This window comes from Pogoniulus pusillus, chromosome 8 (genome assembly GCF_015220805.1).
Source record: "Pogoniulus pusillus isolate bPogPus1 chromosome 8, bPogPus1.pri, whole genome shotgun sequence".
NCBI lineage: Eukaryota > Metazoa > Chordata > Aves > Piciformes > Lybiidae > Pogoniulus > Pogoniulus pusillus.
Genome location: NC_087271.1, coordinates 10142236 through 10163614, shown reverse-complemented (window position 1 = coordinate 10163614; position 21379 = coordinate 10142236). Strand labels below are relative to the sequence as shown.

Sequence of the window (21379 nt, the reverse complement as noted above, 5' to 3'; positions counted from 1 at the left end):
GTTTTCTGGAAGGATACAATGTGGGACAGCTGCCATGCACATATTGATGCCACTGGGTGCGGGGAGAAATATGCAATGTTATGGGGAAGGAAGATTTTATAGAGCACTGATGGAACACATATAAATTACTTAATATTCTAGTATTATGAAATAAACCCCAACATTGTGTCAGGGTAGGGTTAGGCTGGATATTAGGAAGAAGTTCTTGACAGAGAGAGTGATTTCCCATTGGAATGGGCTGCCCAGGGAGGTGGTGGAGGCACCGTCCCTGGGGGTCTTCAAGAAAAGACTGGATGAGGCACTTAGTGCCATGGTCTAGTTGACTGGATAGGGCTGGGTGCTAGGTTGGACTGGATGATCTTGGAGGTCTCTTCCAACCTGGTTGATTCTGTGATTCTATGATTTCTCAGCTTTAAACTTTGAAACTCTACACCTGAGATGTATGTGTGAAAGTTTTTTGTTTGTTTGTTTGTTTGTTTTTTAGTGAGGCAGAAACCCAGAGCAGAACTGTTAGAGGAAGTTGGTCACACAGCATTATGGAAGCTGGGATTTATGGTCATCATCTAAGTACTGATTACTTGGAGATTGAAATTTGAAGTTTTAAAAAAGGATTTCTTTTCTCCAGATAAATTGTGTGATAGACCATCAACACAGCCAGCGTTAGGGACAGAAATATCTTGACTTTGAATTAGAAAAAAAAATGTTGCTATGTCCAGAGAAGGGCAAAAAGGCTGATGAGGGGGCTGAAGCACAGCCCTGTGAGAAGCTGCTGAGGGAACTGGGGTTGTTTAGCCTGGAGAAGAGGAGGCTCAGGGAAGACCTTACTGCTCTCTACAACTACCTGAAAGGAGATTGTAGCCAAGTGGGAGTTGATCTCTTCTCCCAGGCAACCAGTGACAGAACAAAAGGACACAGTCTCAAACTGCACCAGGAGATGTTTAAGCTGGATGTTAGAAAGAAGGTTTTCACAGCAAGAGTGATTGGACTGCCTGGGAATGTGGTGGAGTCTCCATCCCTGGAGGTGTTTAAAAGGAGGCTGGATGAGATAGTGGCATGGTTTAGTTAATCAGAAGGTGTTAGGTGATAGGTTGGGCATGATAACCTCAGACGTCTTTTTCAACCTGGTTAATTCCGTGATTCTGTGATTTCCAAGTCTGAAATGTATGCATTTACAAGGTCTTCCCACTTAAATGTTTTCTCTTTGTCTTTCTACAATGTTTCCAGCACTCATAGGCATAAATTTATCGCCTGTAGTAATCTTACAGTCATGCATGCAGTTATGACCAGATGTGTTGTTTGAATTGGAGCATGAAATACCAAGGGATAAAGTTGTTTGTGTGATGAATACACTTAAGGCTTGATTTTGCTTTCATGAACTTTTCAATTTCCCTTTGTTTCAGTTTTAAGATGCAGTAAAGAATAAGAAATAATGCTAATGGTAAATTACAAGTTTAGAAAGAATGTGTGTCATGTTTCAGAAACACTGTGGTAACAGAAATACCTTATCCACACTAGGCATCTACTTTATCTCTCACTTTCTTATGAGCTCCCTCAGCTAGAGCATAACTTTCCTTTGTTTTACTGGAGACAGCTCCAAGCACAGTGACAGCTCACTGTCTGTATCTATATGTATGAAATAGGTTGACATTCTTCCTGTGCGATCTGTGTGAATTAAGACACACTTGTGATTTGCAGGGGTGAAAACTGGGAAGTGCACCTGGTGAACTTATATTGTGGGAGTGAATGTCTTAAAGAGATGTAGGACTATAGATATAACACAAGTAAACGCACATATGCTGAGGTCCAGTTCTGTTTAGAAAGCACTTTGGATATGTTTTCATATTTACAATTTCTCACTGAGACATCATGCTTTGCCGTGCAAGTAAACCAAGGCACCTTGTAATTAACTGAGGTATAACTTTCTTTCTTTGCATGGAGAAGAGGAAAGCCATTAAATACAGGCAGTTTTGTCTCTTTAGTGGAAAAGGTAATGAAAGAGGTAAAATAAGATCGATCCTATTTACTCACTTCTGCAAATTTATTATACATTAATGACTTAAGTGCTATAGTCCCTGTAAAGATAGGGGCCCAAAGAGAGTTACTAGCAATGAAGACTAGTACTTTCCCACTGCCATGATAACAATGTAATTATTTTTGGATGGCAAATGATAGGTTCTATGTGATTCTGCTGCCTTTGTGTTCTAATTATTTCTTTTTGCTGTTCTCTCATAGCAGGGACTAGCAAGGAAAGCACTGTTGCCTATAGTGTTCAGTAATTTCATTTTATAGTGGTTCATCTTGATTTGAAGAAAGTAAGGTGAAAGGAAGTTGACTAAGTTTGTAAGAATCATGTAGAGAGACAGAAAAATGTGAGTTGGACATTAACTCATTAAACTGTAGCTAATTTCTACTTTAAGAAAAAAAGTAATCAGTGTTACCTAAATGATACCATTTCACTGTCTTCAGAAGGTCCACATTGTTTTACAGTGCCTAAAGACAAGCTAATTTCTTGCTTTGTTACTCTTGCATTCTTAAATTAGGCTGAAAAATGTTTTAGAGTGGAAAATAGAAATGAGTAGCACATTGCTTTTAAGGGAGCCTCAGATAAGAAACTGAAATTAGAGATATTTCTACTTAAGTTTGTATGTAGTAGGAATGTCTTTGTAGAAAACAACTACATTTTTGTTCAAACTTTCACTCTTCCATTTCTGTTCTACTAAGAAAACAATCTTTGCCCATTAAACTCTGAGCACTCAACACTACTAATTTCATCAAGCCAGTATTGTTTCTGCTGCTGCTTCAGATGCAGATTCTTCTATCATATAACATCAGGTCTCTCCAGGATATGTTAAGTTGTGAAGTCCTGGCAGGTTTATCCATATGCTCTAACCTTTTAAAGTATTTCAGTGATGTACAGAGTCACAGAGAGGGCAAATCTCATGTTAAACTAAATCCAGAGAAATCAAGAGAATTGTGCTAGCAGAGAGCTTGGCCTGTCAAAGTGTCGAAGTCTGCAGCCACAGGTTACAGATATCTTTAAAAGCCTCAGGAGTAGAAGTTAAAATACAGAACTAACCTGCCAGGGTTTATGGGAAGAAGCTCGAATCACAAAGTTGCTTTTCCCCTTCAACAATAAGGAAATAGATTGTCTTTGGTACATGCCATCTTTTCAACTAATTTTGAGCGTGTGTGGTGTACAATCTTTTTCAACTCATTTTGGGTGTGTGGGGAGGGGATGTGTGTCTGGTGATAGTGACAAAGGAAAGAGGAGAAAGTCAGTACTGGAAGTTACAACAAATTTACCTTGAAGTTGGTTGTTGTAAGATAAACAGGGATGAAAGTGATTTGCTGGTGGAAGGACAGAAAGGGATTTTTTTGTTTGTTTCCCTTGGCATTTAAGAACTCAGCTGGCAGAAGAGATGGGTAAGAGACTAGAGGCAAAAGTAATCAAATCCCACTGTAAACATTTACAAAAGTCTAAAGGAATTGATTCAGAGTTTGGAAAGGTAAGTATTTTGGTGATATTCAGTGATATCACCTGGGAAAAGGAGAATTTAATATCTATTTTCCTGCTTATCATTGACTTCTACAGTGAATATAGAAATATTTTTTTCCACTTTAAACAGAGTTGTCTTGTGATAAACAAGTTGTGGTATGAAAATGAAGTAAGGTGTAAAGTGTGGTGAATTACGTATGTGACTTGACTTGGCAATTTTCTTCAGCTTCAGTAATACTTTCAAAATCAGTCAACACTGAAGAATTTCTGTTAAAATCTTTTGTGAGCTGGATGAATCCTTCAATTAAAGTAAGACTACCTCAGCCAGACTGTGAAGGAGATGCAAGCTGTACATGTCTACAACTACCTGAGGGGTGGTTGTGGCCAGGATGGGTTTGCTCTCTTCTCTCAGGTGGCCAGTGCCAGAACGAGAGGACACAGCCTCAGGCTGGGCCAGGGGAGATTTAGGCTTGAGGTGAGGAGAAAGTTCTTCACTGAGAGAGTCATTGGACACTGGAATGGGCTGCCCGGGGAGGTGGTGGAGTTGCCGTCCCTGGGGCAGTTCAAGGCAAGGTTGGACGTGGCACTTGGTGCCATGGTCTAGCCTTGAGCTCTGTGGTAAAGGGTTGGACTTGATGATCTGTGAGGTCTCTTCCAACCCTGATGATACTGTGATACTGAAATACATTCGGCATCTGCTTTCCCTCTTATTTAGCTGGAAATAGAGACATAAGGGAAGGTGTTCACTACAGTGAATCCTTAAACTATACACTGAAGTTACACTGACATATTAATCACAAAATGTCTTTTGCAGTTCAGTACTTGTTGGACATAATCATTGAAACTGGCAAACTGAATGTTTCTGTGAAATGATTTGACTTAGCAGGCAGTCTCAGTTGCAAAGCTATTTTGGCATCTGAACACTTTCTTTGTCTCTGACTTCATACACGTGACAAGAACAGGATATGACACAGAAAAAGAACTGCAGTCATAGAGTTAGTTTAATGAAAACTATCCTGTCCAAAGGTAGAAAATTGTGAAGTGATGAAAGTCTTTGCACAGTATAAACACAGGGCTGGTGAAAAATATTCTGCAAATACTTTGTTCTGATGTTTCCAAGAAAATTAGCAAAAAAAAAAAAAAAAAAAAAAAAAAAAAAAAAAAAACCAGGGGAAACTAAATGTACATGAAAAAAAAAAAGTTGAACTTTAATCTTTTTAAAAATATAATCAACTGAAATGTTTTATTTACACAGTTTTGGTGAAAAGTTAACAGGTTTCTACTGACAGTTCTTTCTCAAATGCCCTGCGGCTAAAAGGAAATTAAAGAGAATGTATCTTGCCTGCAGCTTTAACCTGAGTGTCTGGGAACACAATATATTTGCTAGAAGCCTGATATAACACCCAGGACAGTGGGTTAGTCATGGAGTCATAGAATTGTGGAATCAGTCAGAGTTGGAAGGGACCACAGGGATCATCTAGTTCCAACCCCCTTGCTATGGGCAGGGACACTCTACCGTAGATCAGGCTGGCCACAGCCTCATCCAGCCTGGCCTTAAACACCTCTACCTCCCTGGGCAACCCATTCCAGGCTCTCACCACTCTCATGCTGAAGAACTTCCTCCTTGCATCCAGTCTGAACCTACCCACCTCCTGCTCTGTTCCCCCTAGTCCTGTCACTCCCCAATAGTCTAAAAAGTCCCTCCTCAGCTTTTTTGTAGGCCCCCTTCAGACACTAGAAGGCCACAATAAGCTCACCTTGGAGCTTCCTCTTCTCCAGACTGAACAGCCTCAACTCCTTCAGTCTGTCCTTATAGGAGAGGAGCTCCAGCCCTCTGATCATCCTCATGGCCCTTCTCTGGACATGCTCCAGCATGTCCACATTCCTCTTGTAATAGGAGAATTACTCTAGAAGCCCAGGCAGTATTACAGGTGTTGAAAGAGTTGGCTTTTGCTACTGTCCTCCTCTGTGCTCCCCAGCTCATTTCACATTTCTAGTCTTTCCAGTGTTGCCTTACCCCTACACCTGTTTCAGTATATGTGACTGCACTGGTATGCCTCTGGGAGGCTGTGCAAACTTGCAGTTGGGAAATATTCTGGCTCTGCTGTAAGGAACAGCAAAGACTTTGGGTAATGCTGGTGTTTTCCTAGGAAAGAAATACAACTTGTTCACACAATAGAGAAAGTTTTGTCATTAAAGTTTTTTGTTTGATTGTTTGCTTGTTTGAATTTGTGAGAGAAATATTAACATTAGGAAGGTCATTCACTATAGATAAATCTCTTACTTTTAAAGAGGCTTTAAATATTAAACTATTATAGGTATATTTAGTAGCACTTCCTGACCAGCATCTAAAGTAATTGTGATGTGAGAAAATGAATTTGCAGTTGTTTAATGTATTCAGCAGCAAAATTAATACAACAACAGTTGTCAGATAATTTGAACACTGAATTTATAGGAGTAATTTTAATTTACATCAAGCACTGTGGGCAATTTTTACACATCAATTTGCATTTCACTCATTATATTCAGCCGAGGCAGAATGGTGGCTTTTAAAAGGTTGCTTTCATTTCAAGCAGAGGTTTAAAGCAAAATTGCAAGGACTGAGGGAAAATTAAGGATACTCTTTCTGATGCATTTTAAAAAGAAAGTTTTCAAGAAAAGGAACTGTTTAATGGTGCTTCATTAATCTCAACTGGAAATATAGTTAGTTCTGTTTGTGTCCCACAGTCTATGAACTGTCATGCTGTTTATTTTGTGTTTTTAAACCGCTGCTCACTTAGTTAATTGCAAATTAGAATGAAAAGATTTCTCTAAAATACAACAGATGTGATCTGTAGCATTTGACTTTGCACTTCAAATGCAGCATCTTAGGACTGAACACGTTAATATTTGAAAATTATGGATGGACAGAAATAAAGAAACCAAAATTACCATTATCTCATCTGGGTAATATCCTTAGAGGAATGGTTGCTAAACATGTTGTTACTCACAGTGTGAAAACATAGAGAATCATACATCAAGTTGGTGTAAACTGGCATGCTTCTACTAGTTAATATTGCTGGTGAAGATCCCAGTATCTTGATATTACTTAAGTGTGTCCATGTTTCAAGCACAGATGCCTATGGAAATAGAGCAGTTGTGCAGACTGAAAAGTTGTGAAGATTTACTGAACTTTTCAAGATTATGATATTGAAAAAAAATCCAAGTTCTGTGTTTTCAGCTAGCATTCAGAACACATAAAACAAAAATCAGCCTTTGCATTCAAAATATTTCTGCATTATATTACTGCAGGTATTAACATGCACCTTACAAATGAGGCCTAATCTGTAGCATTGGACGACTTGATAGCTCACTGCTTTTTGCTTTGAAATCCAAACCATCATAATCCATAACTGACAGCTTTAGCTCAACCTTCATCCACACCTATCTGAAAGATTTAGCTCAGCCTTTAGCCCTTCCTAATCAATCCAGGACTCCTGTCAGACTATCCTGTAGAGATAAACCAGTACGAAGGCAGAATAGATTGTCACACTCTACAACATTCATCCTTCCATGACAGTCTGGAGATTTTGCCATGGTGGGGGTGGAGGGAGCACTGCATGAAGAAAATCTCACTGGTAATTAGCTGAATTTGTCCCAAAACCAAGGTCCATTACGCATTCCACAGCCCATGTATTTGTCTTTGTGTAGCTTGTAGCTAAGTACAGTGATTAACGCTTCTTTCCCAGTATGCCAACAACTGAACATGAATTTCAGCACTGCACTTTTCAGATTTCGTTTTAGAGGCCATAACTATGTTTCATTTCATGTGAATTATGCTTACCTTGGCACTCGTAATTAAAAGGCACTGCTGAGGGGGTGCCTTTTTCATAGCATGCACTCTTAGCTAGACACAGTTAGACATAAAAGTCCTGGGTGCTCAGTCATTTAGAATCATTACATTTCTATTCATTTTTTCATAGTGAAGTGAAGCCACAGATAAAATAAATGTTCAATAAGACACAGATTAGAGACAGACTAAATAACAGGATTATTCTCTAGCACCCCATGAAACAGCTTTTATGATTTCCAAAGCTGCAAGTACTCCATGTGTCTATGTGAAGAAATGAGAGCTCACATCTCACTTGCCACTACTCCACTTTACTGACCCACTGTGGAAAAGCTATAGTAAAACCAGAATGAGTTCTGTTTACATCTTCAGTTCTAGAGAGAAGATTATGTGTTAGTACAGAAACACTACCTTTTCTTTTTTAACTCTAGTCACAAATACTTCTAATCCCTTCCTGTGTTTTGTAAAAGCTTTGTTTGTTATGTTTTGCATTACAGGTCTCTCCAGGTAAGAAAAATACAAAACCTGATTCCTACACGTAACAGGGTTTTGTTTTCATACAATTTTCTGACGTGACTAAAGGAGGTAAAAGAAGCCCAGCAATAAAAGCAGTCTAATAATGTCTGGGTACCCAAATATGATACTCTGTCATTTATCCTTCTCTCTTTGTTTATAGTTCTTCACTCACTTTTCAGCCTGTTCTCATGAACAAATCAATCTGAATGATTTGTTTTAAGAGAAATTATTTGACACATCCTTTGATTTGCTGAAGTCTGCTGTACTGTATGTCATTCCAAACTACTCCATACCTTTCAGCAACTAACTTGCAGAATTAGTTTGGGAATGTGTGATGTAGTTTTCATGGCAGTGTTTGCTTCTTTGGAAATCCACGCTATGGAAAATCATGGAATAGAATCACAGAATTAACCAGATTGGAAGAGGCCTCCAAGATCATCCAGTCCAACCTAGCACCCAGCCCTGTCCAATCAACTAGCCCATGGCACTAAGTGCCTCATCCAGGCTTTTCTTGAACGCCTCCAGGGACGGTGACTCCACCACCTCCCTGGGCAGCCCATTCCAATGGCAAATCACTCTCTCTGGGAAGAACTTCCTCCTAACATCCAGCTTATAGTGTATACTTCTAACACTAGTCAGTGTTCCAGTTTGGAAGGAGCTGCTAGGGCTATGAAATTTTGTTAGTTGGTGAGTTTGAATTTTGTAGTTATTTTGAAATTAAAAATATAAAGCATTTTTCATATTATTAAATGAAGATTTTTTTTTAAAATTATCATTTAACATTTTCATGAGGAATAAAGGCTAAGCAGTCAATTTTCAAGCAAAATCTTTTGTCTGTCTTTCTCACAGTGGGATTTGAATGCAGCATGATCTGAAGGTTCATTCCAACCCAGGCCATTCTAGGAAATATACAGCTGGATTATCTATGACACAGCCTACCATGAAGTGGAGAATCCCTGTGTTTGTGCTGTCTGAAATATCTCTGTGGCAAGACAGGTAAATCAAAAGAGTTCAACATATATTGAAGCATTTTGTGGTCTGTATAGCTTCAGAATTTTTATGTTCTCAAAGTTAGGAGTACTATATATATATATATATTTATCCAGATTCCACAAAACTTTTCCTCAACTCAGTCTCTACTATTTCTTAGATCTTAGTTTTAACCTCACCCCTTCTTCAGTTCTAAACTCCATTCCAGCCTTTCTGTCTTGAATTCAGACTCACTCAGATGATTCTCTAACCCTTACATTGAAGAATCTGCTCTCAAATAAAACCCCCACTTACTCAGATGCCAATATTCTATTGTCCTTGTCTCAGGTCCTCAGAGCCTTTTAATTTATACAGTCGTGATAAGGAGATCAATAATTCTTCTTCAGTGTGCTGCTTTCTGCTGAATGAGTATATGCATTGCCTCCAGGACTGCAATTAATACCTAGAAATGTTATTTCCAGCTTCTTTTGTAGGAAATCTATTAGAGAAAACATGCATTAAGATCTGGTTCATTTGTCTGGAGGATTGCATTTGTCAATTAAACCATGGGTTGCCCACTGATTCCCTGCTACAGGGAAATGTGGTCTTATTGTGGCCAGTAGGACAAAGGAGGTTATTCGTCCTCTGTGCTCAACTCTGGTCAGGCCACACCTTGGGTCCTCTGTCCAGTTCTGGGCTCCTTGATTCAAGAGAGATGCTGAGATACTGGAACATGTCCAGAGAAGGGTGATGAAGCTGGTGAAGGCCCTGGAACACAGCCCCATGAGGAGAAGCTGAGGGAGCTGGGGTTGTTTAGCCTGGGGAAGAGGAGGCTCAGGGGTGACTTCATTGCTGTGTACTCCTGAAGGGAGGCTGTAGCCAGGTGGGGGCTGGTCTCTTCTCCCAGGTAGCCAGAAACAGAATGAGGGAATATGGTCTCATGTTGTGCCAGGGGAGGTATAGGCTGGGTGTTAGGAGGAAGTTCTTCCCAGAGAGAGTGATTGGCATTGGAATGGGCTGCCCAGGGAGGTATTGGAGTTGCCGTCCCTGGAGGTGTTCAAGAAAAGACTGGATGAGGCACTTAGTGCCATGGTCTATGGCTGGGTGCTAGGTTGGACTGGATGTTCTTGGAGGTCTCTTCCAAATTGGTTAATTCTATGATTTTAGATTATTTTTAACCACTGTTATGTTTTGCACTTCTTCCTACAATATGTATCCATTATTGCTTCTCCTTTATTTGCTTTCATGGTTCTTTCTTGTTGTTTGTTGTCAAATGTCATTGTGTGTATATGATGTACAGACATATGATTAATTTATTTGTTTAGATACATGCTGCAGCTCATTTACCCAGTAAATTTCTGAGAAAAGTGTCTTTTGGGATGTAAAGAGGTTATGTGTTTTCACAGAGGAAAATAGATTCTCTTTGAAGAAGAGTCAGACTTTCCAGTATACTGCCCTGATGATGCTTAACTTTCTTTTAACATACTTTGCTGCTTTAGTAAGCCATTTAAATGTAAGAGACTTTATTACCAGAAACTTAAACAATATATAAATATTCTCTACAGTGTATCAACTACAAGGCAATTCCAGTGCTAGGAGACTGTTTTCTGTAGCACAGTAGCTGAAGGAGTACTCCTAGGAATGCACAATGAATAAAGAGCTTTGATATTTCGCATCTTGGCCCTGTGCTCTGATGCTTGTTTTATTTAATAAGGCCTCAGTAGCTCTGTTCAGAAAAAGAGATGCAAAAATAAATGAAATTTCAATCACTTAGCTTTAAAAGACTTCTGACCATTACAATTTCATGGGTCAGGTGACTGGTCCTTTTCTTTTAATTCAGAATATTTTTCTCATGACAATAGGAAGAGCATAGACCATAAGAGTGTATCAAAAAGCCAGTTCCTGAAGTTGATGAGGTGGTGAAAAGTGACACTGTTCAATACACAAATCTGGAGAGAAGAAGGCTCTGATTAGACCTTATTGCAGTCTTCCAGTATCTTAGGGGGGGCTACAAGAATGCTGGTAAAGGACTTTTTAGGATGTAAGGTAGTGATAGGACTGGGGGGAAATGGTGCAAAACTAGAAATGTATAGATTCAGATTGGATGTTAGGAAGAAGTTCTTTACCATGAGGGTGATGAGACACCGGAATTGGTTGCCCAGGAAGGTGGTGGAATCCCTGGAAGTCTTTAAGGTGAGGGTGGATGTGAGTCTGATCTAGTGTGAGGTGTCCCTGCCCATAGCAGGGTTTTGCAACTAGATGATCCTTGAGGTCCCTTTCAGCCCTGACAATTCTGTGAATCTGTCTGCATTCACCAAAACATCTAAGTGTACAGGTTTGGGACATGCATGCACTTATGCCTTTATTTGTTCAGCTGTGTGTCCATTTAGAGTAACTTTCCAGCATTTTTACCCTGATAAATAATAACATTTAAAAAATAGACACCTGAGATAAGTTTCTAGGGATTGTTTTTCTCCTGTAGAGCTGTACTGCTCTGCATATTTAGGATTAAATTTACCAGTAAATTAACACAGTTGGAGACATTATAATCTGTATTTAAGATGATGACTTAAAAAGCTTCACTGTAGAAAAGAAACCCAGCAACCTAGTCTGGCTGTGATGGTAACATTTTAGCAGTAACTAAGCCAAATTGCTCTCAGTAATTCAGGCAAAATCCCTGCTTTAGATATTTCTTCAGAGTTGGGTTACATACAGAAGCTGAAAAATCAGCAGCTGCACTCCACATCTCCTGATGATATAAATTAATTAAACTTAAGTTAGTGTTCACCAGAAAAAAAAATTCAAGCACAAAAGATTAAAATGTAGATCTGCTTACTGTTATTTTTGAGGCCTCTGCAGTATTAGCTTTCTGCAAATAAATGTCCTGTACTTCTCTAATATCAAATAAATTAAGAAGTGTAGGTACAGCAAATGGACCTAAACAAATACTGAGGAAGTGAATTCTTCCTACAGTTACCAGAATGCAGCGTTTATAAGCCACAGGGAGTAAATTTTAGATAAGATCCCTCCTAGGGATCAGCTCCAGTTGTTATGGCAGCAACATGGGCAGCTGCTCTGTCAGCAGCTTTTGGCCCCTGAGGCAGTAAAGTGCATTTTATTTGGTGTGGACTATGGCCCAGAGGAGACAATGTTATGTGCTCAGCACTCAAACTCACAACTCTTTATTCTGAAGAATTTTTTTTGCTCACTTATGCAAGGGTCTTTAACAATCAAACATCACTAACAAAGCACGCACTGCATCTGTGGCACTTACTGAAGCACTGGAAAAGTTGGGCTTTTTTAAAAGCAAACTAGCCTGTCCTGACTCTTGATTTGACTCAAAACTTGACAAAGGGCTCAGGTCCAGCCAGCATGGGTTTAGGAAGGGCAGATCCTGCCTTTCTAACCTGATCTCCTTCTATGATCAGGTGAGGCGCTTGGTGGATGTGGGGAGGCCTGTGGATGTGGTCTATCTGGACTTCAGCAAGGCCTTTGACACTGTCCCCCATAGCAAACTGCTGGCTAAGCTGTCAGCCCATGGCTTGGATGGTAACACTCTGTGCTGGGTTAGGAACTGGCTGGAGGGCCGGACCCAGAGAGTGGTGGTGAATGGCACCACATCCAGCTGGCAGCTGTCACTAGTGGTGTCCCTCAGGGATCTGTGCTGGGCCCCATCCTCTTTAACATCTTCATAGATGATCTGGATGAGGGCATGGAGTCAGTCATCAGCAAGTTTGCAGATGACACTAAGCTGGGGGCAGATGTGGCTGAGTTGGAAGGCAGAAGGGCTCTGCAGTGGGACCTTGACCGCCTGGACAGATGGGCAGAGTCCAAGGGGATGGCATTCAACAGCTCCAAGTGCAGGGTGCTGCACTTTGGCCACAACAACCCCATGCAGAGATACAGGCTGGGGTCGGAGTAGCTGGAGAGCAGCCAAACAGAGAGGGATCTGGGGGTGCTGATTGATACTCGCCTGAACATGAGCCAGCAGTGTGCCCAGGTGGCCAAGAGAGCCAGTGGCATCCTGGCCTGCATCAGGAATGGTGTGGTCAGCAGGAGCAGGGAGGTCATTCTGCCCCTGTACTCTGCACTGGTTACACCACACCTTGAGTCCTGTGTTCAGTTCTGGGCCCCCCAGTTTAGAAGGGACATTGAGATGCTTGAGCATGTCCAGAGAAGGGCGACGAGGCTGGTGAGAGGCCTTGAGCACAGCCCTACGAGGAGAGGCTGAGGGAGCTGGGATTGGTTAGCCTGGAGAAGAGGAGGCTCAGGGGTGACCTTATTGCTGTCTACAACTACCTGAGGGGTGGTTGTGGCCAGGAGGAGGTTGCTCTCTTCTCTCAGGTGGCCAGCACCAGAACAAGAGGACACAGCCTCAGGCTGCACCAGGGGAGATTTAGGCTGGAGGTGAGGAGAAAGTTCTTCACTGAGAGAGTCATTGGACACTGGAATGGGCTGCCTGGGGAGGTGGTGGAGTCGCCGTCCCTGGGGCAGTTCAAGGCAAAGCTGGATGTGGCACTTGGTGCCATGGTCTAGCCTTGAGCTCTGTGGTAAAGGGTTGGACTTGATGATCTGTGAGGTCTCTTCCAACCCTGATGATACTGTGATACTGTGAAGTATTGGTGAGTTCCCCATTGCTTGTCTGTAAGGCTTTTGGGCAGAATGTGCCCCTGTACTCAGCGCTCCTGAGACCACACCTCAAGTACTGTGTCCAGTTTTGGTCACCACAGTATAGGAGGGACATTGAGGTGCTGGAGTAGGTGCAGAGAATGGTGATGAGGCTGGTGAGAAGTCTGGAAAACATAACCCATGAGGAGCAGCTGAGGGAGCTGGGCTTGTTTAGTCTGGAGAAGAGGAGGCTGAGAGGAGACCTTATTGCCCTCTACAACTACCTAAAATGGGGTTATAGTGAAGCTGGAGCTGGTCTCTTCTCCTGAATTACTGATGATAGGACAGGAGGAAATAGCCTCGAATTGCTTGAGGAGAGGTTTAGGTTGGATGTTGGGAGGAAGTTCTTTCCTGAGCGGGTGGTCAGGCATTGGAACAGGCTGCCCAGGGAGGTGATGGAGTTGCCATTCCTGGAGGTGTTTAAAAAAGGAGCAGATGTGATGCTTGAGGCTGTGGTCTGGTGATTAAAGATGCTGGGATGAAGGTTGGACTGGATGATCCTGGTGGTCCCTTCCGACTATAGCGATTCACAGTGATTAGATGTTGTGCTGAGGGATTTGGTTTAGTCAAGCACTTGTCAGTGTGAAACTAATGATTGGACTAAATGATCTTGAAGGTCCTTTCCAATCTAAGAAATTCTGTGATTCTGTCTGTGCAAAATGATGTTCTTCCGCATTTCATCTCTACTCTATGGGTAATTGGATTCTATGAAACAGTGCAGAGCTGAAGAGTAGTTTGAGATGTATATTACACAAACACACCTCAGTTGTGTTACATTGCAGTGTCATTACAGCTTTCCATTAGGCACGTGCACTTCTTGGGAGCTCAAGCCACACCAAATAGCAAAAGCATTCAGACCACCTCGTGAGCGTACGTGATACGAATGTGGAACATGGAGTGTGTATGTTGGAAAAGCTTTACTGTAATTTTAAGAATGGGCATAAAGGAAAATAAACATAATATTTCAAACATTTTGAATGCCAAGATTCCCTTAATGTGTCTGACAGATTTTTCTGAACCTGAGAAGAAGTTGAGATTTAGCTGCATACATGAATACTAACTGGGCCTCTCTTTGGCTTTGTGGTTTCTACTGCATTCTGTGGCTCAGCTTTTCCAAGCATCTCTTCCCTAAATATAAATTTAAAAATCTGACAGTTAAGAATACTCACATAAAGAAAACATTTTTGCAAATTGTTTAATCAGCAGTTTCCCATCTGTGTGATTGGCAAGATGTGCTGGCATGTTTCAAGCTCTTTAGCACATCCTTCTTCTGTTGCTAAGGAAGGATTGTGTCATTGTCCATCTACTTCTAAACTCAGTATGCTCCTGTGAGTCATGCATAACTAAGGAGACAATCCAGGAGAGAACGCCAACTGTATTCTATTTCAGCTGCTATGGAGTGGTCATCTTATTGCTGTCTACAACTACCTGAGGGGTGGTTGTGGCCAGGAGGAGGTTGCTCTCTTCTCTCAGGTGGCCAGCGACAGAACGAGAGGACACAGCCTCAGGCTGGGCCAGGGGAGATTTAGGCTAGAGGTGAGGAGAAAGTTCTTCACTGAGAGAGTCATTGGACACTGGAATGGGCTGCCCGGGGAGGTGGTGGAGTCGCCGTCCCTGGGGCTGTTCAAGGCAGGTTTGGATGTGGCACTTGGTGCCATGGTCTGGCCTTGAGCTCTGTGGTAAAGGGTTGGACTTGATGATCTGTGATACTGTGATACTGATCTTTCTGCTCTCCAGAAGATCAAATAATCTCCTACTTTTTCTCATTTCCACTGACTAGCATGTCTGGAAGGCAGTGACAAGCATTACTTTGCATCCTGTCCTCTCTTTGTCTTTTCCCTCTTTAAATATTAGCAAGTTTTCAGAAATAGTGTTCAGACTTTGTAGTGCCACTGAACCATAAGTAGAGTGAATGGGAGAATAGAGGTGCATAGATAAGTTTATTTGTGCTGGTTTACCTGTTTGTGTGGCTACATTAGGGTAGTTTATTATCTTCTTTAGTTTTTGTCATAATGGTGCATAACATGAAGAGGATATTGCCCATTAAAATATGCTATACCCATACTTTCTGTTCACTGCAGGGGTGTATTTTGCAGTTGTATCACTGAGTAGTGATATTTCTGTCTGACATCCTTTAAAAATGCTATTTTGTCTCTTGTGGCTTTGTAGAAATTTTATAACCTCTTTGGGAATTGCACTTCCAGCACAAGCATACATAAGTGACTAATGTCTGAGTACAGAATTATAAATTGGTTGCCTCATAATTATTTCTGAGTCCGACCTTTCTGCCTTCTAGTGCCCTGTGCTAAAGCTAGATGCAGGTAGCATAGTTGTGTTGGAATGAAATTCAAGAAATGAGCCAAGTAAGATTTCATACCATATCATTAGCTTGGGACATGCTTATTTTTCTTTAACAGTTTGGTAAGAATAATTTTCAGGTCCAAAATATGTGAAATGTGTTCTTTGCTATTTTTGGATGACCTGTCTAGTCTGCATGTTTCCAGAAGGAATCCCACTTCTACTTCTCAAAATCCCTCAATTCCCATTCCTGTTTATTTGGCAAGAAGCAGTGGATTTCAAATGCATTTCCACAAGTTACAAACTCACTGGCAACAGATGACTGCAGTCTGATTTAAAGGAATGACTCCCACTGCATCATGAAGTGCAGGCAGAAAAAATCCAGGAAGAGATAATGACATGCCAAAAAGTGTAAGAAACAGCAAGGCAGCTCATTTCAGCAACATGCAACCTGGAATGAATATAATGTCACCATTTAAGATCTCATGAAACAAAACATATATGACCAAGAAGTTGGCTATTTCTCATCCTTTTATCAAGCATTTTATTGTGCTGTTGATTGATTGCCTCAAATGCAAACACCAATACTACATCAGGCAAAATTACTGGACACATATTTAAATAGCATATAAATGAGTCAAGATGCTGCTTAAACCATCAGCTCAGAGATTTGAAAAGTAAAGGTTCTTTTTCTGTACTTAGGGTTTTCATTACTGCAGATGGAGTTTGCTGTTTTCACAAAGGGACAGTGAGATAGCAGTGGAGACATTACCCAATTTATCTGCTCTTTTGTTTTCTCCATGCCTCTTTTCTCACTCTAAGTCTACACTTAGGAATTTAACACAACATTTGAAAGCTCAGTGAAAGTAGGGCAGTAGACTTCTGAGACAAATCCTCTTGCTTTAACAAAAAAAGGGGAAAAAAAAGGTTTTATTTATGATCACTGTATGGAGATAGAATAGCAAACGAGTTCTCAGGTTTTCATAAATCCAGAGGGACCTTGCCAGCCTGGATGGGTGGGCAGAGGCCAATGGGATGAGATTTCGCAAGGCCAAGTGCAAGGTTCTGCACTTTGGTCATGACAACCCCAAGCAGCTTTAGAGGCTGGGGACAGAGTGGCTGGAGAGTAACTAGGAAGAAAGAGACCTGGGAGTACTGGTGGGTAGTAGCTGCACATGAGCCAGCAGTGAGCCCAGGTGTCCAAGAGAGCCAATGGCATCCTGGCCTGCATCAGGAACAGTGTGGCCGGTAGGACAAAGGAGGTTATGCTTCCCCTGTACTCACCTTGAGTCCTGTGTCCAGTTCTGGGCTCCTCAATTCAAGAGCGATGTTGAGGTGCTGGAAGGTGTCCAGAAAAGGGCAACAAAGCTGGTGAGGGGCCTGGAAATCAAACCCTATGAGGAGAGGCTGAGGGAGCTGGGGGTGTTTAGCCTGGAGAAGAGGAGGCTCAGGGGTGACCTTATTGCTATCTACAACTACTGAAGGGAGGCTGTAGCCAAGTAGGGGTTGGTCTCTTCTCCCAGGCAAGCAGCAACAGAACAAGGGGACACAGTCTCAAGTTGTACTGGGGGAGGTCTAGGCTGGATGTTAGGAGGAAGTTCTTGCCAGAGAGAATGATTGGCGTTGGAATGGGCTGCCCAGGGCGGTGGTGGAGTTGCTGTCCCTGGAAGAAAAGCCTGGCTGAGGCACTTAATGCCATGGTCTAGTTGACTGGCTAGGGCTGGGTGCTAGGTTGGCCTGGCTGATCTTGGAGCTCTCTTCCAACCTGGATGATTCTAGGATTCTATGATTTTATTTCTGTGTCCATTTTGCTTCATTTTACCCTAACTTTACAAATTCTACTTGCTCTTACTTAAAGTCTCTTTTTATCTTTCTCTTTTTCTCTGTTCTTTCTTCATATCACAGGCTCAAACAGTGGTCAGTGATTATTTGCATCCCTTTTTATACTGTGAATCATCTTAATTCTCACAGCAGGAAAAACTGTTGGAGTGGAGAAGAAAATTAACTGGCAGTAAAGTTTCATTTAAATCTCTGTAATATAAATGAACTTACTCCACTGCTGACATAACAAGCTACTCAGCATATGTGTGAGGTTCTATGCCATTGCTATGACTACTGCTCTGTAGTTCTCCCAAGTGACCAATCCCTTCTTACATGAATTGTTTCTTCCTTCCCTGAGATTTCCTTCAGAAGCTCCTTATTCAACCATGCACGTCTCCTAGCATGCCTACCGGATCTTTTACTCAGGGGAACACTCCTAGCTTGGGCTTGGAGGATGTGATCTTTAAAAATTAACCACCTTTCTTGGGCTCCTTTACCCTCTAAAGCCTTAGCCCATGGAATTTCTGCAAGCATGTCCCTGAAGAGCATGAAGTTAGCTCTGCAGAAGTCCAGGGTTGCAATTCTACTTGTTGGTCTGATTCTACCCTGTAGAATACTAAACTCCACCATGTCATGATCACTGTCCCCAAGGCTATTCCTGACCTTGATGTCCTCAACCAGTTCCTCTTTATTAGTTAACACAAGGTCCAGCACTGCACCTCTCCTTGTTGGTTCCTCCGCTACCTGCATCAAGAAGTTATCATTGATACACTGCAAGAGCCTTTTGGACTGTCTGGCTGGCTGTGTGATCTTCCCAACAAAGTGGTGCATGCATAGTTTCCAGTGAAGTATTTCATCCTTATACATAAAATATAGAGCTTTGCTCCCGAGGAAGAGGGAGACTCAACTAAAGAAGATGTGAAGGTGGGAAAAGAAAAAAGAAGTAGTGAGGAGAAACAGGAAAGGAAGGGTGGTGTGTCAAGCTCCTTAGACTGTCCACTCAAGATAATTTTTGGGGATTTGCATAGTGGAAAGCAAACTAAACTGAAGGCAGTAAAATCTGGACTGTAATGTGTACAAATGTATGTTTGGGAGGGAGGGAGAAAAACAGCAAGGATGTTGGACTCACATATGCTTAGTTTCAGCTACTGTTCTTTTTGGTTTTTTTTGGTGTGGTTTTTTTTTTTTCCTCTCACTATATATTCTGTGCAAAAGCAGTCAGCAGCATAGCTTTTGCTGAGCAGCTCATAATTTAGAAGTCAAACTTGGAAAACCTCCAGTATATCTGCCACTTTAATTTATACCTATGAGGATTAAGATGTCCAGAAAAACCATGAAAATGACTAAGTATATTCCCACTTGATCAATTACTTTGTCTCAGAAGAAAAAGTAGGGATCATATCTACACATAGATATTTAATAGATGCCATATACAAGCTGGGAAATATGCATCAGCAGTGTGTGTATTAATTTAATAAGTCAGTTAATGTTTTCATTAAAAAAATAACTCTCAAAACTATTCTTTAAAGTGTTATGTTGGGCAAAGCAATACATGAAAGCTAATTGACTTTTGGGTCAGACACTGACTTCTTGATACACCTGAGATTTCTGTAGACCATTTTACTTGTCAGTTCTTTGACCTTATGTCAGCTGGATACAGTGAAAAGAGAGAGCTGGATCCTTTGGTAAAGTCAACTGGAGTAGTTTTACTGACTTCACTGGGTAGCAATAATTTATATAGGTGAAGATATCTGGAATCTGATGCAAAGGATTTTTTAAAGGCTGTTTTAATTTCTCATCTGATTTTTTTTTTCCTCTCTCATGCTTTCATTGTAGTTTTATTTGTTTACTTCAATTTCCATTAAGCTACATGAGGGAAATAACTTTTTTGTCTTTTTGTTTTGAAGTTTCTGGGGATTTTGGTTCGCTTTGGTTTTGGTGAGGTTGGTTGGTTTGTTTGTTTGTTTTTTTGAATCAAGTCTAAGAAAATTAAGTGATCATGATTTAAACTAAACTGAGACAGTGGATCTTTCTTTCTCTTCTTTTTTCTTATTCTTCCACTTTTTAAGAGGAAAAAGACCTATAAAATTATACTTGTAGCACCAGAAATGTAAAATCCTTTGGTAGCTATTGCCTCTTTCCATGTGCCAATGAGAGCTGCATAATTCATGTGTAGCAAATTATTCAGCCAAGAAAAAAGTAGGCTGCAGAAGTAAAAGTGAAAACATATTTTTTCTTAAAATGTTTTTTTTTGTAAGTTGATATTATTGCATTGGAACTAAGCTTCTTCCAATTCTAATTTAGCAGTCGGAAAATGACAATAAAAGTAGCAGATTTTGGAAGCCAGATGTAACCTTTTCATTAGGTTTTGAATCAGTGCTAAATATGAAAGCTACTAATACTACAGTGTTTGCACATCATGTTTCCCCAGGCTTTTGAGATACTAGCTTTTGGTTGCAATGAACTTAGATATTCAAGATAAGTTCTTGCAATTTAAAGCTTATTGTCTAGAATGCCAAGAGACACACAGTGGTGTAACTCTGTTAAGGCTCTCTCAGCATCAGGAAATGCTATTTGACAAATGGAAAAGAGACATCATTATTCCAGCCTCCTGCACCACGGGAAACACTATAGCAGAAAGCTACTGAATAGTGCTAGCCAGAAATGTTTCTGATTTCAGATGTGTCCCCATACTCATACCAAGACTCCAGAGTGACATGAAATTCCTATCAATTACTTGAAATGTGGCAGATCCAGAACTTCTTTTTGTGTAAATTCTTCTCTGTCCACAGCCTTAATACCATCAGTCTGTATTTCTGACATCAACAGTGCTCAATGGCAAAACTGAAGGGACATAAAATTTGAGTGAATTGTAGCAAAGTTGAAAACCAGTCACAGAGTCACCAGCTAGGAATAAACCTCCAAAGGTCCACTCATCCAACCTCCCACTCAAAGCAGGGCTAATTAGACAAAGGTTATTCTGTCTAGCTAAATGTTTATTATCTCCAAGGGTAAAGATTCACCAGCCTCTCTGGGTGGTGTTTTCCACTTTTGAACTCCCATATATATATATCTATATCTTGTATTGACTTAGTTTCTCGTGTGTACCAATTCATGTTCCTTTTCTCCTGTCTTACCACTCTGAGAAGCACCTCTGTGCACATCTGAGATGAGTCTGTCTCCATCTTGTCTGTGCTCTGCAATTAGACAGTTGTAGAGAGCAGCAAAGTCCTGTCATACTGAGCAAGCCCATTTCTCCCTGACTTTCATCATATGTTTCATATTCTACTTCTTGACCATCTTGGCATTTGCTGTATCTCAGAGCTAAGAACCATATCAGGACAAAGATTATGTGTTGCTAGGCTCCAATGCCTCTTTATCTGCAATTGCAAACTTAAAACTTTGTTTTTTGAAACCTCTGGATCATGAAACATGTAAGTGTGATGATTTGTTTAGTTGACAACAGTCCTAAAAATGTCATACATACATTTCTTTATTAATTCATTCTATGAGTCTAAATACAGGTGAGAGTAGCTTTCTGCCTAGTAAAAGTATTTAAGGTGTCATGCCAAATTCCCCATGCATGCACACATCTAAGGAGAGCCTAACAGCATGGATACAGGATGATCACTCCCAGTATTTAAGGAACATTAATGCCATGCAAAATGAAATGAGGATGTAAAATTAATTTGGTACAAGGCTTTTTTCAACCATTTTTAAAAGTGGGGGGGGGGGAAAGAGATGATTTCCTAATGCTGACTCATTCAGTAGCAATCTCTATG

At 40.9% G+C, this 21379-nt stretch overlaps 1 long non-coding RNA gene across 4 annotated transcripts in view; it reads left to right on the top strand.

Annotated features, from left to right (window-relative positions):
• Positions 1 to 21379, top strand: part of LOC135177841 (uncharacterized) — a 30639-nt gene that overhangs the window by 5344 nt on the left and 3916 nt on the right. For 2 of the 4 annotated variants that reach the window (XR_010303190.1, XR_010303191.1), the window contains exon 2: positions 8691 to 8837. This is a non-coding gene — a long non-coding RNA (uncharacterized LOC135177841). Of the gene's footprint in view, positions 1 to 1941; positions 2000 to 8690; positions 8838 to 21379 lie in introns of all 4 variants that reach the window. The other 2 variants (XR_010303193.1, XR_010303192.1) reach the window with 2 other exon arrangements.